The sequence below is a fragment of the Lissotriton helveticus genome, chromosome 3_1 (assembly GCF_964261635.1).
Source record: "Lissotriton helveticus chromosome 3_1, aLisHel1.1, whole genome shotgun sequence".
Classification (NCBI taxonomy): Eukaryota; Metazoa; Chordata; class Amphibia; order Caudata; family Salamandridae; genus Lissotriton; species Lissotriton helveticus.
In genome coordinates, this window is record NC_136061.1 from 357,605,691 (window position 1) to 357,621,121 (window position 15,431).

At 39.0% G+C, this 15,431-nt stretch overlaps 1 long non-coding RNA gene across 1 annotated transcript in view; it reads left to right on the forward strand.

Moving 5' to 3' along the window:
- Positions 1-15,055, forward strand: part of LOC144822468 (uncharacterized) — a 299,543-nt gene extending 284,488 nt beyond the window's left edge. The window contains exon 7 of the long non-coding RNA XR_013608626.1: positions 14,810-15,055. This is a non-coding gene — a long non-coding RNA (uncharacterized LOC144822468). The remainder of the gene's footprint in view (positions 1-14,809) is intronic.
- The last annotated feature ends 376 nt before the right edge of the window (positions 15,056-15,431 follow it).

Sequence of the window (15,431 nt, forward strand, 5' to 3'; positions counted from 1 at the left end):
ATTTTGTCCCCCCCTCTTTTCATAGCAGGCAGTTTGTCAATCACAAAAAATCTCAACAGGTTTCTGTTGTTTTGTGCAATTCCTCGAAGTGACGAGCAACTGGGGAGGTTTGATCTTTATTTTCAATTGATCTCATATGCTCCAGGACACGTTTCTTTGCTGGGAACATTGTACTACCCACATACTTCCTGGAGCATGGACACATGAGGACGTACACACAATATTCTGACAGACAGGTAAGATGTTTACTAATAGTTTTCTCTACAGCTTCTACTGGGAAAAAGACTTTCTTGATGTTCTTGCTGTACCTGCACGCCTTGCATTTCATACAGGTAAAAAAGCCCTGAATATCCGTGCTTTTTACTGGAGTGGTATTCACGTCATTCCTGCTCAGTTTGTCTTTCAGTGAATGAGCCTTCCTATACGTCATATTCGGATTATCACCCAAAACATCAGTGAGAGTAGGCTCAGTTTTCAGGACATTCCAGTGACGTTTGAGACTCCTTTGTATCTGCCAAGAACTTGTATGGTAAGTAGAAATAAATCTAATTACCTCATTTTTTACAGTTGGATTAGGAATTTCTTTGGCAGTCAACAAAGAAGAGTGACTGATACTGCTAGCTTTTTTCAGTGCTGTCTCTATGACTGAGGATTGATATCCTCTTTCAAAGAAACGCTCTTTCATACAGTCACTTTCAATCTTAAAGTCGTCATCCGTGCTGCAGTTCCTCCGAGCCCGGAGGAACTCACCAAACGGAATACTTTTTATTAGGGCTTTAGGGTGTGCACTCTCCGCGTGCAGCAGAGTATTGCCGGCAGTTTCTTTGCGGTATAAACTGGTTGATAGGCTACCCTCCCGCACCTTCACCAGTAAATCTAGATACACCATGGTTTCTGCATGGATACGACCATCCAGAACGATATTTAAATCGTTTCTGTTCAGATCCTCAATGAAACTTTCAGCCTGCCTCTGTGATCCTTTCCAAATAATGAACAGATCATCGATGTATCGTAGCCATAATTTCACATGGCCACGATACATCGGATGTGTCCGTTCTACTTGCTGCTCCCAGCCCGCCATGAACAGATTGGCAAAGCTGGGAGCAAAGCAAGTTCCCATAGCCGTACCTTGCCTTTGTCGGTAATGTTTCTCATTGAAAACAAAGAAGTTGTTTTCCAAACAAAATTTTATCATCTGCATGATCATTTCCGTATGACAGAAATATGAAATTGATCTCGAGCTCAGGAATCTCCGACAAGCTTCCATACCATCCTCATGTCTAATCGACGTGTAAAGGCTGCACACGTCAAGTGAAATGAGGAGGTAATCATCATGCCATGCAATATTAGTCAATTTGCTGATGAAGTCCCTGCTATCTTTAAGATAAGAAGGAACACTCTCAACAAACGGTCTCAAGAAAAAGTCGATGTATCTTGACGTGTTCTCTAGAAGAGAACCAATCGAAGACACTATTGGCCTGCCCGGGGGCTTGATGGGGTGCTTGTGCAATTTGGGCAGTAAATATAAGATTGCTATTCTCGGATGACGGTTTAACAAAAAGGAGTATTCTTCCCATTCAATAATGCCATCTAACCGCCACTTGTTTAACATTTCATAGTAGGTGCTATTGCTCTTTTCAATTAACTGTAGCGAAGATACTTCATAGCAATCTTTCATATTCAGTTGTTTCATGCCCTCTTCGATATAATCTTCCACATTCATTAAAACAACATTCCCCCCCTTGTCCGATTGGCGGATGACAATTGAGGAATCACATTCCAATGACTTAACAGCAAGTCTCTCTTGTTTGCTTAAATTGTCATTGGACCAATGTTTTTTCTTGGCCAGATTTTTAAAATCATGAATGACAAGGGTTTCAAATGTATCAATACCACATGCAGGCAGTGTGGGGTTGAATGTGGACTTGGGCTTGAAGGGATTTGGGCAGTTCAAATCTATTTTATAGCCCATTGCTGTAGCATCATTAGGTGTATTCGCTGGTGTACCCAACTCCAAATCCTGCATAGCAATTAAAGTAGCCACTTCATCAATAGTCTCACGCGCAGGTTCAATATTTAACACATTTACAGCAGTATTTTTGACCTTGAGTTTGTTCCATTTCTGTAACCTAAGCTTTCTAGTGAATTTAAACAAATCTATCCGTTCCTGGGAGTAATTAAAATTAGCTGAGGGACAGAAGGAGAGACCATATTGCAAAACATCATTCTCTATTTCAGATAATATATGCGAGGATAAGTTTACCACATTGCGTAGATTCATTTTCCTTTTGTTTTCTTTGAACCCCGTGTTTCCACTCCCACTGGGGTTGTTGCGTTTCCACTTATTCCAGCCGCCCCTCCTGATTGGCTGTTTACTTGAGGTGTACTTCCTCCACGATTTCCTCTTCCTTTGCCTCTTCCTCTGTTTCCTCTCACTTGCCCCCGTCCTCTGTCTATTTGCCAACTTTGTGGTTGATTCGTCTGGTTCATCATCTGAAATTCCTCCCAAAAATTTGGAACCTTGCTTTGATTTTTGGTTACATTTCTTGTTGCTAATGCCTGGCCATCCTCAGATGCATCACTTTCTATTGTTTCTTCCTCCGATATTGCAGCCGCCGCACTCGCTGTGTCAATACTTGCTTGCACACCTTTTCTCTTAATATTATCATATTTGCGGCTGAAAGTGAAAATCCGGCCTTCTTGGTAGTCAATTTTGTCTCTAAGAAACTTTCTTTCTTTTTTAGCAACAATTTCATCCTCATGTTTGGTCATTTTTTTATTTATTTCTTCCATTTTCTTTGTGAAATTCTCATTAGTATCTTCTTTGGTTAACTCATCTTTGAGCTCAGAGATCATTTTTAACAGCGCCATTCTGTCTCTCCATGCGCGTTTAATCAAAATCGATAACATACGGTTAGAGCAGTCCATTAGGTTCGTTGCCCACTCTTCTGCCAACTCCATATCCGGTTCCTCGTGTGAAGGGGCAATTAAAATCCTTAAGCCTCTAGGAATCCTCTTTTCCTCTTGATATTTTTCTAGAGTTATTGCCTCCCACCACCGTGAGATCTCCTTGCGTATTAATTTCTCTAGTCTCTGATATTTATTCACGGTTACTTTCACCGGGACAGTTGAGTCACTGTTGGCTGCTCCATTGACGGATTGCACAAACATTGATTGTGCCCTTAGCCTCCTTCGTGCTTCTGCATCATCATCCATTGTTATTGTTCACGTGGGGTTCCCCCCTCCTGCATACAATGCTCACTCGCTTTGCCAACTTTCCAGATAGCACTGCGTGTTTCAATTTTTTATTTGTTTATTTGGGAAAGTCAAGGACCCACGTCACCACAATCAGCATGTACCTCTACTGAGAGTGGGGCGCGAGAGAGTCGCGTATATTGATTGATGCCAAAATCAGATAGTTCAGATTCAAAATTATTGGTGAGCCACCGCCTAGTACAGATTCAACATGGGCGTGTGTTCCTCATTTACTCAGAATATAACACAGCGCTCTTGCCCATCAGCATCGGATAACGAACAGTTAAAGCAAGACTCACCCTTCACGTCGCTCCGACCGCTCCAAGAATGCAAGCATCCAAGCGCGGTTCCTAAGCTTCAGAAACCGAAGGGCGGTCCCGTTTCCGATACTTGTTCGGCAAATGCGCTTTCTCAAAGAAATGTGTTCGCTCACCAACTCAGGCTCAATCCAACGCGGTCAACCGGCAATGTTCAATATGCAGTTCCACTTCCTTCAAAATACCGGGACCCTTTAGACAACGGTGCAAAAACAGGGACGAAGGTTACCCTGTATAGGATGCAGGTTCACAGCGTGTAGCCACAACAGCTACGCAATGCACTCTCCTTGACGCTGCCCGGTCCGCTGTTACAGATATATATCTTTTTTTGAACGTTAATTTCTCAAAATCCACTGGAGCACATATATTGAGACCTAGCAAAGGCACATCGGGCTACCAGTCCCTACAATTTTGCCAAGTTTCGTGCAAATCCATTCAGCCGTTCGGGCTAAAAGTGAGGCCAACCACCCTATGGAAAACTCAATGTTAAAAACACGTTTTGGGACCCCCCTTTTTTCTCGGCCCCCCCTTGACGAAACCCCCCCAAATTTTCAGGGGCTGCTCAGAAACAAAATGTTCCATTTTCCTGAAAATTTCAGCCAATTCCGTCCACAAACGCCAAAGTTATTAGACATAGAATTTTCAAAAATCCCATAGAGAAAAAATCCTAACTATATATACCTACTGGCGACCGCTAGTAGGTAATATATATATATATATATATATATATATATATATATATATATATATATATATATATATATATATATATATATATTCCAACCACTCCCGACTTCTTTTCAAAATCGGAAACCGACACAGGAGTTAGCTCTTGCCATTCAGCTGTAGGTTTATTAATCTTTTTGCATGACGCGTTTCGGCACATCTGACTTGTTCACATGGGCAGTCACATAAAATCAAATGTATTTAAACAGAGGATTTCTGGTCACATGATCAGTTTAAAATAGATACAGAAGAAAGACTATCATTTCCACAAGAGCGAAGGTACAACAATACAGAGATCATCAAATACATCAAATAGTTAAAACATATCTATAAATAATCTTCACACTAATCACATTATAAATCAATCATTTTGACCACACTTTATACAATTGTTTAATATCTTAAATTGTTAGCTGTATATTACCAAGCATTACCCAAATACTTTAATACATCACTAGTCATGCATAAGTAAAAAACATTTTGAAATCCCAATTATTCTCCTTTGATAAAATCTCATTAAAGACACATTTAATTTGTAAATCCTTGGATAGTATTTTCACGACTAGTCCAGGCAATTAGTGCTTATATCAATATTTACATTTGCTATGGTATCGCAATCTTTGTTTATTATGTTGTGTTCTTCGCACAAAAAATAAAAGCACAAGAGAAGATACATATATTGTGTGTATATATATATATATATATATATATATATATATATATATATATATATATATATATCTCAAAAGAAATCCCGACCGCCGATGGCTGCGGTCATAAACGGGCACGGACCACCTTCTCCTCGTCACTTTTCCTCTTACTTATGGATCAAGTAAGAAACGCCAAGACACCATATAGTTTAGCAGTGCAGAAATTTATTGCAGAATTGCCAGAGCAAGTGCCCTCCCTGACGCGTTTCGCTCCGCGAACGGAGCTTGGTCACATGACGCGATAGGAGTAGGTGGAAACAATATGTAGAAAATAAAAGCCCATGCGCCTAAAGAAACAGGTCGCATGGGTACACAACAATATAGACCTGATATGTAAAATAGACATTTTGCTACAGTGAAATACCGCAGTGGGGAAGAAAGAAGTTACAGCATAGTGCTCTAAGCAACTCATAAACTTGAAATATAAATCTATCACAGTTTCAAAATATAGACAACTGATCAGTTTAGTCGAAGCATATAGTATTTCCCCATACCTAATATAACCTAACAAATGAAGAGAGCATAGTGCTCCACCATCATAACAGTAGTGTTGTTAGGTTAAAAAAAAAATAATAACTGCTCAAATGCAAGTGCATTTCAAAGAAAAGTAAAGAGTTGCAATTAAATTACACATTTCATATCCCCAAATTTCCTATAAGCAATTCATAATAATAGTGCTAAGTTGTGATTAATATAAGTGCTGTCAAAAGTGCAAAACCAAATCACCTTAAAAAAAACTTCAAAAGATTAATGTATTCTAATTAAAAAACAATAGACGGCTGAAAAGCCCAATTAGAGAACCTAAATCATGACTTGTTTTGGTGCAAACATCAAATCCTACATATAATTACATCATTAATATGCAAAGCCCATTGGTCAATATTATTTACAAAAGAATCAGAAAGATTGAAAATGGATCAAACGCACTAGATTAGACCAGTTCATTCAGTTATCATATTACAAAAAGTGGTGTAATTCATCAAAAGCATTTAACCCGTTAGGGGACATCGTGTCCAGTAACATGATAAAGTAAGCTTCCTTTTGTCTAAGAAGTCTTTCACGATTCCCACCTCTCCCGGGGTTTGGTACAGAGCATAGCAAAGTGTACTTCAGATCCTTCAATTCTTTATCATGAACCACCTTGAAATGGCGGGCCACAGGATAGTTCATGTCTGAATTAACTATAGCCCTTATATGTTGCAAAATGCGCTGATTGGCAGGCAAATTTGTGCTCCCAATGTAGGAGAGTGAACAGGTGCAGGTGAGTTGGTAGACAACGAAATCACTACGACAAGTGAGATGCTCAGTTATTTGCCTAGGTAACTCACTAAAAGCTGATTTGTAGTGAGTACTATTTTCAGCAAAATTACAGGCCCGGCAAGATGTACATCTAAAAAAACCTGTTTTAGTTAACCAGGGATTTTTGATGGAAAGTTCTTGTTGACTTTTGTCCAGAGCATCTTTCATAGATGGAGCCCTCCTGAATGTAATGGCTGGTTTTTTAGGTAACATTGGGCTCAAAATGACATCTGTTAGTACAATAGGCCACTGTGTTTTGATAATATGTCTTAGTTTCTGTACTTGAGAACAGTAGGTGGTAATAAATCTAACTGAGCCACCCAAAGTAGGTTCTGGGGAAAATCTAGAGCTCGGGGTCAATAATTGTTCCCTTGGGCGGTCTGAGGCTTTAGAAAGGGCACGGTTCAATGCATCTTGTTTGTACCCACGTCCCAAGAATCTTTGCATGGACTCAGCTAGACACTGATTGCTCACCTCGGGGTCACTACAGATTCTTTTGAAGCGAATAAATTCGCCCAGCGGAATGCTTTGAATAGTGTGGGGTGGGTGTGAACTGCGGGCGTGAAGAATGGAAGTGCTTTTCCTGAATAATTTGGTATGAATCTGACCCTGATCTATATAGACTTGGACATCCAAAAATTCTGCACAGGTAGATGTTATGGTAGCAGTGAACTTTAAATTTCTGTTGTTGACATTAATATCATTGACAAAGAGGGCAGCTTGTTCTTGCGTACCCTTCCAGACGATAAAAATATCGTCTATAAACCTCCAATAATGGGCTAGATGTTCAAGCCATTTACTGTGTGCTCTATGTAGGACGTGCTCCTCCCACCAGCCAACATGTAAACATGAATAGCTGGGGGAGAAGCACGAACCCATAGCCACACCCCGTTCTTGGTGGAAGATTTCCCTGTCAAATTGAAAGTAGTTGTTAAACAAACAAATGCGTATCATTTCCAACAACATTGAATTGTGTTCCCTGAAAGTGGCTGCCCTAGTATCCAAAAAATACTTAGTAGCTTCTATACCTTGCAGATGATTTATGCTTGTGTATAGTGATTCTATGTCCATGACCAGAAAACAGAAATCGGTACACCAAGTAACTTCACTAATTTTAACTAAAAAATCTGTGGTATCTTTAAGGTAAGAGGGAAGTGAAACCATGTGAGTTTGGAGAAAAAAAGTCAACATATTTGGAAATGTTCTCGTTCATACTCCCTTGTGCAGAAATAATAGGGCGTCCTGGAACCGGGGAAATACATTTGTGAATTTTAGGCAAAAGATAGAAAAGAGGGGTGATGGGATGTGTTACATTAAAAAATGTCGCTTCCTCTTTTGTAAGAAGACCAAGTCTTTGCCAGTGATTGATATTCTTTCTGGTGTTATCATAAGTTTTCAACATGGCAAATTTGCTGGATTTTGTGTAACATAAGGGATCACCCAACTGGCGTGTTGCCTCTTGAAGATAGTCAGATTTTGCCCATAGTACAGTGTTCCCACCTTTGTCTGCACTCTTTACTATCACATTTGTGTTGCCTTGTATTTTCTTGATCAATGCAATGTATTTTTGATTGTTGAAATCTATTTGTTTTTTCTTTCCCAGAATCGTTCGGTTCAATGTTTTCAATTCAGTGGTAACTCTATCACTGAATATATCCAGGGCGTCTTTAGGCATTAGGGGTAAGAAAGTGGACTTTCCACGAAATGGAGTAGATGGCGTTTGATTCACAGGAATAACTTGGCTGACTGTAGGGGTGCATTGAGAACTGTCCTCACAGGCCAAAGAGATTAAAGTTTGAAGACCTGTTAGATTTTTCACACTTAATGGCTGTTCTTACGATGTTCCGGCCGGAGAATCAATGTTCTTGTCTTTATTGTATGGATGAATTAGAAAATACTTCATGAGTTTAATTTTTCTAATAAATTTAAAGACATCAATCCGTGCCTGGGTGTATGAAAAGTTATTGGGAGGACAATAGGAAAGGCCCAAAGATAGAAGTTGCTCCTCTGCCTTGGAGAGTACCAAGTCAGTCAAGTTAATTACAGTGTTTTCCTGTGTCGTGGTTATTTGTTCCAATTCCTTCGTGTGTTGCCTCTCCCTCCACCGCGCTTTGGAATTGCGCCTTCTGATGTAACGCTTTTGGCTGCTGGTTTGCCTGCTGGTTGAGGAATGTTCCGTGAGCGCAGAGAATACCTCCGGTCCTCGTTGACAAAATTTAGTTCATCCACTAGTGTGAAGTTGGTGAGGTCAGTGGAGCCCATTGTGGTGGAAGTTAAACTACCTTCAGAGCCACTGTACGATGACACAGATAGGTTGTCTACATTAGAAGGAGCGGAGTTGCTGTTAACTGTTTGATCAGATGTTATGCCAGATTTGTGTTGCGTTGACATTGCCTTTCGTTTATACGAATCGTATTTTCTGGCGAACGTAAAAATGCGGCCAGTCGCGTAATCATTTTTATCACGCGCAAACTTCTGTATCTTACGTTCCTGAATGGTCTTTTCCAGTTTTGCCAATCTCTGGTCTATGTCTTTGCGACCTTTATTGATCAAATCAGTCTCTCCAGTTGCTTCCAGAAGTCCATTAACACGGTCGATTTCGACCAGTAAGGCATCCCTATCAGATTGGGCATATTTAATTAGAATATGAAGCATGTTTTTAGAAGATTGTAAGTTATTCTCTGCCCATTCCTGTAGCATCTTAGGGTCAGGGTTTTCGTAGGTAGGAACAATCAAAACCCTCAGACCTCGTGGGACGCAGTTTGCATCAAGGTATTTTTCTAGGGATTTCTTTTCCCACCATTTAGAAAGCTCACTGCGGAGTAGTTTTTCTAGAGTTTTTAAGTAGCATTGCTGCTACTTGGCGTAGTGCGACTTTCTTGGGCTGTTGTAGCGATGTTTTCAGGTAGGTTCTCATTCATATATATATATATATATATATATATATATATATACAAACACGTCCTGACCACCAAATTGCAAGGCGGAACCACACAGGCACGGACCTCTTTAAACTTCTCCCACATAAATTGAGGACACACACTTCCTTAGTGTGTAAGCAGTGCAATCTTTATTTCGGCATACAAGTAAAGGGACAAGTGTCCTCCATGGCGAGTTTCGCTCCACTAGGGAGCTTGATCACATGATGCGTCTCTGTGAGTATGACGTTTTTAAAGTGAGCTGTGTGCACAATCAGCCATAGAAAATAGAATGATTGGTCGCAGTACAAATAAACATTGACAACAGACTTAGGCATTCGGTCCATGATCACAGACATGCAGTAAAATCACTGATGTATAAAATGGATCCTGCAAGTAAAAAAGATATACATAGTGTAAAGACAAAATTGTCATGATGCAAAATGTTTACGTGGTATTTAATTAGCGGAATTCTGCTTTATTTTGTGTTTTATATAATACCAACAGGCTTTATCGTATCCAAACCAAGAGGTTTAATGAGTATGTACGAATATATATTTTCTCATATAATCATTATCAATAATTGTGAATTATGGATGGGCGATATATGTCCCTTGTAATCCTCTGAAATGATATGTACCTCTAATCAATATGTCGAGATGACGGATTCGTCTCACGGTATACATTATTGAGCCAAATGGTATGCCAATTTGCCACTTAAACTACATTGCCCAGAAGTCCTAGCCGTTACGAATGAGTACTGAGAACGATATTTTTGATTTATGGCGCCAAATTAGAATAAATTGTAACCTTCTTTCCATCTTTCTAGTTAATTACAGATGAATACCATGCTATAATTTACAATTTACAATGTGTATGGTTTAAGTTACATGTACAAAAATCGATTGTATTTTTACTATGTCTATTGCACAGAAGAAGGACTTAAATATGCTTTGTATCAAAATGGTGGCCACTTGATAAAGGCTTCACGCCAAAACGCGTCGTCTTTGTTTGGAGAGTGCACATTAAACATTAATTGTGCCTGGACCTATTTGGTGTGCCGTTGTTCCTTTGAAACCGAAAGTGGAGGTGATTGGGGAATCGTGAGTGAATACTAACATGGCGACTGCGGCCACTCACGGCACCAGCGTTGTGAGGCTGAGGATCGCTGAATGCAGTGGTTTTTGGGAGATATATATATATATATATATATATATATACAAATACGTCCTGACCACCAAATTGCAAGGCGGAACCACACAGGCACGGACCTCTTGAAACTTCTCCCACATAAATTAAGGACACACACTTCCTTAGTGTGTAAACTGTGCAATCTTTATTTCGGCATACAAGTAAAGGGACAAGTGTCCTCCATGGCGCGTTTCGCTCCACTAGGGAGCTTGATCACATGATGCGTCTCTGTGGGTATGACGTTTTTAAAGTGAGCTGTGTGCACAATCAGCCATAGAAAATAGAATGATTGGTCGCAGTAAAAATAAACATTGACAACAGACTTAGGCATTCGATACATGATCATAGACATGCAGTAAAATCACTGATGTATAAAATGGATCCTGCAAGTAAAAAATATATACATAGTGTAAACAATGTTATTTATAGAGTCAAAGTGTCAACCAGTAAGCAAATCACTGTGAAACCGCCAATCACGGCAAATGCCGCAACAGCATTTTAAACTGTAATATTTCATAAAACTAAAAATTTTTTAAAATGCCTAGTATCATATACAGTTTAAAACCAGAATAAATGCATAGTGCAAAATAATCTATTCATAATGATGGTTTCTACATTTTGACTCAAGAAAAGAGCAGAACAATCTAAAGTCAATCACGGCCAGTGCCGGAAAGAACTCATGGCAGGCGGCAACATCATAGCAAACTGCATTAAAAATCATTATTGTTCTTTATCAAATTAGTAATGTATAAGGCAAAGTTATGTTACTTTAATCTGTGCAAAATTCCTACCACTATGAAACGGCATGTGTAAGCCTAGAAAACCCATCAAAAAAGATAGCTTACATAAAAAAGTCCAAATACGAAAATAATCAAGTATAGCTTCTTTTAGAGCTCACATATAAGTGGTACGATGTATTCATGATGAATTTCGAGGAATTATTGCTAAAAAAATCAAAAAATAAACAGTTGAAACCTGCCTTATTTACACATTAAAAACATGGTACAAAATAGAAAACCTGAAAGTACCATATGCCTGAAAAGTGCAAATAGTGCTGTGCAAAAAACAATAAACTGTGTAAAAAGGAAGTCAACACATTAGCAGCAAGGGGAAACCTCCTAGATTACTTACGCCTAAACAATCTTACAGTGCAAATGTACCAGCATTCACAGAAAAAAAACCATAGAAAAATATATATATATAAAAAAGTATTCATAAAGACACAGAAAAACTATCAAATACAACCCTCAATTAATGTACACATGTTTATACAGTAAGACACTACAGAAAATTATGAAGGTCCTCGTTCATATTAAGGCCATTAGGGACTCTAGTATCGAGAGCTAAAATAAACTGAGTTTCTTTCTGTCTTAAAAGCTTATCTCGATTTCCCCCCCCCGGTCCGGGGTTGGGAACAGATCCTAAAACTGTATATTTCAAGTCTTTCAGTTTGTTATCATGCACAGACTTGAAATGTCTGGCCACTGGGTAATTGTAGTGAGAGTTGACAATGGCCTTGACATGTTGGAGGATGAGTTTATGGACAGGGAGCTTGGTGCTGGCAATATATTCAAGGTTACAGGTGCACTTCAACTTATATATTGCATATTCAGAACAGCATGTTAAATGTTCCTGAATAGCAATTTCCTTCTCACTAAAAGCTCTTTTATAATAAGTGCTATTTTTAGCAAACGTGCACGCACGGCACAAAGTGCACTTGAAGAAGCCAGGTATTTTTGGATTTCACCTCTGGCATGGATTTAACCAGGGCATCCCTCATAGAGGGTGCCCGTCTGAAAGTGATGGCTGGCAGGCTCGGCAAAATGGGACCTAAGATATTGTCAGTTTGAATGATTGGCCATTCTGAATAGATTTTCCGAATTACCTGTTCCTGAGTGCAAAAAGTCGTTATCAGCCGAACAGGGTGCACCTTGTTATTTAAAACAGCCTCACTGTTTGTCCTACTAGAATTAGGCTGAAGTAACACCTCCTTCTGCCTGTCATAGGCTTTGTTCAAAGCTATATTGAGTATGTTCTTGCTATAGCCCCTGTTAAGAAATCTTTGATATGCTTCCTTTTGACATTTTCTAGAAACTACATCACAGCTGCAAATACGCCGGCTGCGGATGAACTCTCCGTACGGAGTGCTATTAATTAGGTGCTTGGGAAGTGAACTATGGACATGAAGAATTGAATTCCCAGCCGTAGATTGCCGATGTAACATGGTCTGAAGGTCCATCAACATATACAAGAACATCCAAAAATTCAACAGTAGATGCGTCAATGGATGTCATTAATGAATTCGGAAGCTTCTTCCCTTGGCCACTTCCAAACGAGACACACAATCTATGTAACGCCAGTAGTGTACTATAAGGCTCCAACGGTGGTGAGCGGTTCTGAGGCCATGCTTCACCCATCAGCCCACATGTAAACATGAGTAACTGGGGGAGAAGCATGAACCCATTGCCACCCCACGCACCTGTTGGAAGATCTCGTTCTGGAACTGGAAAAAAATGGTGGTAAGGCATATTTCAATGATCTCTAATAGCATATCATTATGATCTCTCATACTTAGATCACGGTTCTCTAGAAAATGTTTGGTAGCATTGATTCCGTGACAGTGACTAATACCAGTGTAAAGGGATTCAATATCCATTACAACTAATAAGTAATCCGAACACCAGGTCACAGTGCTGATTTTGGTCAAAAAGTCTGTAGTGTCCTTTAGGTAAGATGGCAAACTAACCACAGGGTTTGTTATATAGAAGGAGTATAGAAATACCCAAGTGAGTTCAGTGTCAAACTATTTTATATACAATAAAAAGTCACATTGTCAAGTATGCTAGCACATGAGCAGCAAATATCTAGTGCCTTAATAGACATGGAATCATCAGAGAACACCCTTATTGATTAAACTTTAGAAAGGGTAAAAAAAGGTATGGTTTCAGACAACAGTACTTATAGACGTAAAGCACAGTTTGGGGTTTTTGGTCATGTGGGGTGCCTCGGTACAGTGACAGAAAAAAAAAGAAATATATATATATATATATATATATATATATATATATATATATATATATATATATATATATATACACACCAAGACAATGGTGCAATCCAGGGGCAAAGGTAACCCTGTATACAAATCCTGTTCCACAACGCGTAGCCACCGCTACGCAAATGCACTCTCCTCGAACACCAATGATCACATCCAATCCATTCTGCGCTTTCCAGATAAGTTTATTTTCTTAAATGCAGCATCGTGATGACAAACACGGAATAAACCCAACGGGTTTCGGCGAAAGCACTCGACTTAGTCACGGGTGATTCCATTACCAGTGTGCAAACAATAAATAAAGTTCCACGTGATAAGTGATAGAAATAAACAACGGACTCAAGGCCCTATTATCGTATCCATCTTGGATTGGAGTGTACTCCCATGAATACATGTGGCCCACTGCCGTATAGTGTGCAAATCCCATGTACACACTATTTATATTTAAGCAAGTGCCTTCAAATATCATTTGAAATATTTGAATACTTATTACATAACTAGTTCCATATCACATATTCTCCAAAATAAAGTCATTTGGTGCACAAATTAATTCTCATCTTCGCGTTTGACATCATCATAAAACAACAACCTCATAGTATATTATGAAACATGATTGCCACATTTAAATTAAAGTCGTTTGAAATCCAAGGCTTCTATACCTGCATGAAATGCAAGGCATGCAGGTATAGTAATAACATCAAGAAAGTCTTTTTCCCGGTAGAAGCTGTATAAAAAACCATAAACAAACATCTTACATGCTTATCCGAATATTGTGTTTATGTGTTGATGTGTCCGTGTTCCAGGAAATACGTAGGGAGCACAATGTTCCCTGCCAAAAAACGTGTCCTGGAACATATGAGATCGATTGACAACAGAGATCAAACTTCACCGATTGCTCGTCACTTCGAAGAGCTACACAAAAGCAATAGAAACTTGTTGAAGTTCTTCGTAATTGACAAGCTTCCGGCCATGAAAAGAGGTGGTGATAAAATCCGCAAATTAAGGCAAATGGAGAATAGATACATTCTTGAGCTAGACACTCTCATGCCTAGAAGAAATGAAATGGCATTTAGGGGACTAAGAGTCAAGTGAGATAGAATAATCTTTGAGGTTTGTTCTTGATTAAGTCTCTTAGAAATGGGTCAGGAGTGTACTTATTCCAGTATTGCTTAAGCCCTATGTCTACAGTATGCGTTCTGCTGATTTTAAAATGTTTAAATGTATTGTTTCACTGTTTTTGCACTAATTTTGAGACTCATAACCCATTTAGAAGACATATGGAGTGTTACATAGTATACAGTAATTTGATTGGCCCATTCTTTTGTGTTTCAATTGTAGGTAATGAAAACATAACGGTGTACAGGAAGAAAACCTCACTGGGGCACAGATAATTGGATATGATCGTGTGGACTCACTTTATAAAAACTCACTTGGGACTATACAACAGGCACAATATCATAGTTTACGACAGTATATGAAATATTACTCACTGGAGTACTCAATATTTTCAAACGACTTTAATTTAAATGTGGCAATCATGTTTCATAATATACTATGAGGTTGTTGTTTTATGATGATGTCAAACGCGAAGATGATAATTAATTTGTGCACTAAATGACTTTATTTTGGAGAATATGTGATATGGAACTAGTTATGTAATAAGTATTCAAATATTTCAAATGATATTTGAAGGCACTTGCTTGAATATAAATAGTGTGTACATGGGATTTGCACACTATACGGCAGTGGGCCACATGTATTCATGGGAGTACACTCCACTCCAAGATGGCTACGATAATAGGGCCTTGAGTCCGTTGTTTATTTCTATCACTTATCACGTGGAACTTTATTTATTGTTTGCACACTGGTAATGGAATCACCCGTGACCAAGGCGAGTGCTTTCGCCGAAACGCGTTGGGTTTATTCCGTGTTTGTCATCACGATGCTGCATTTAAGAAAA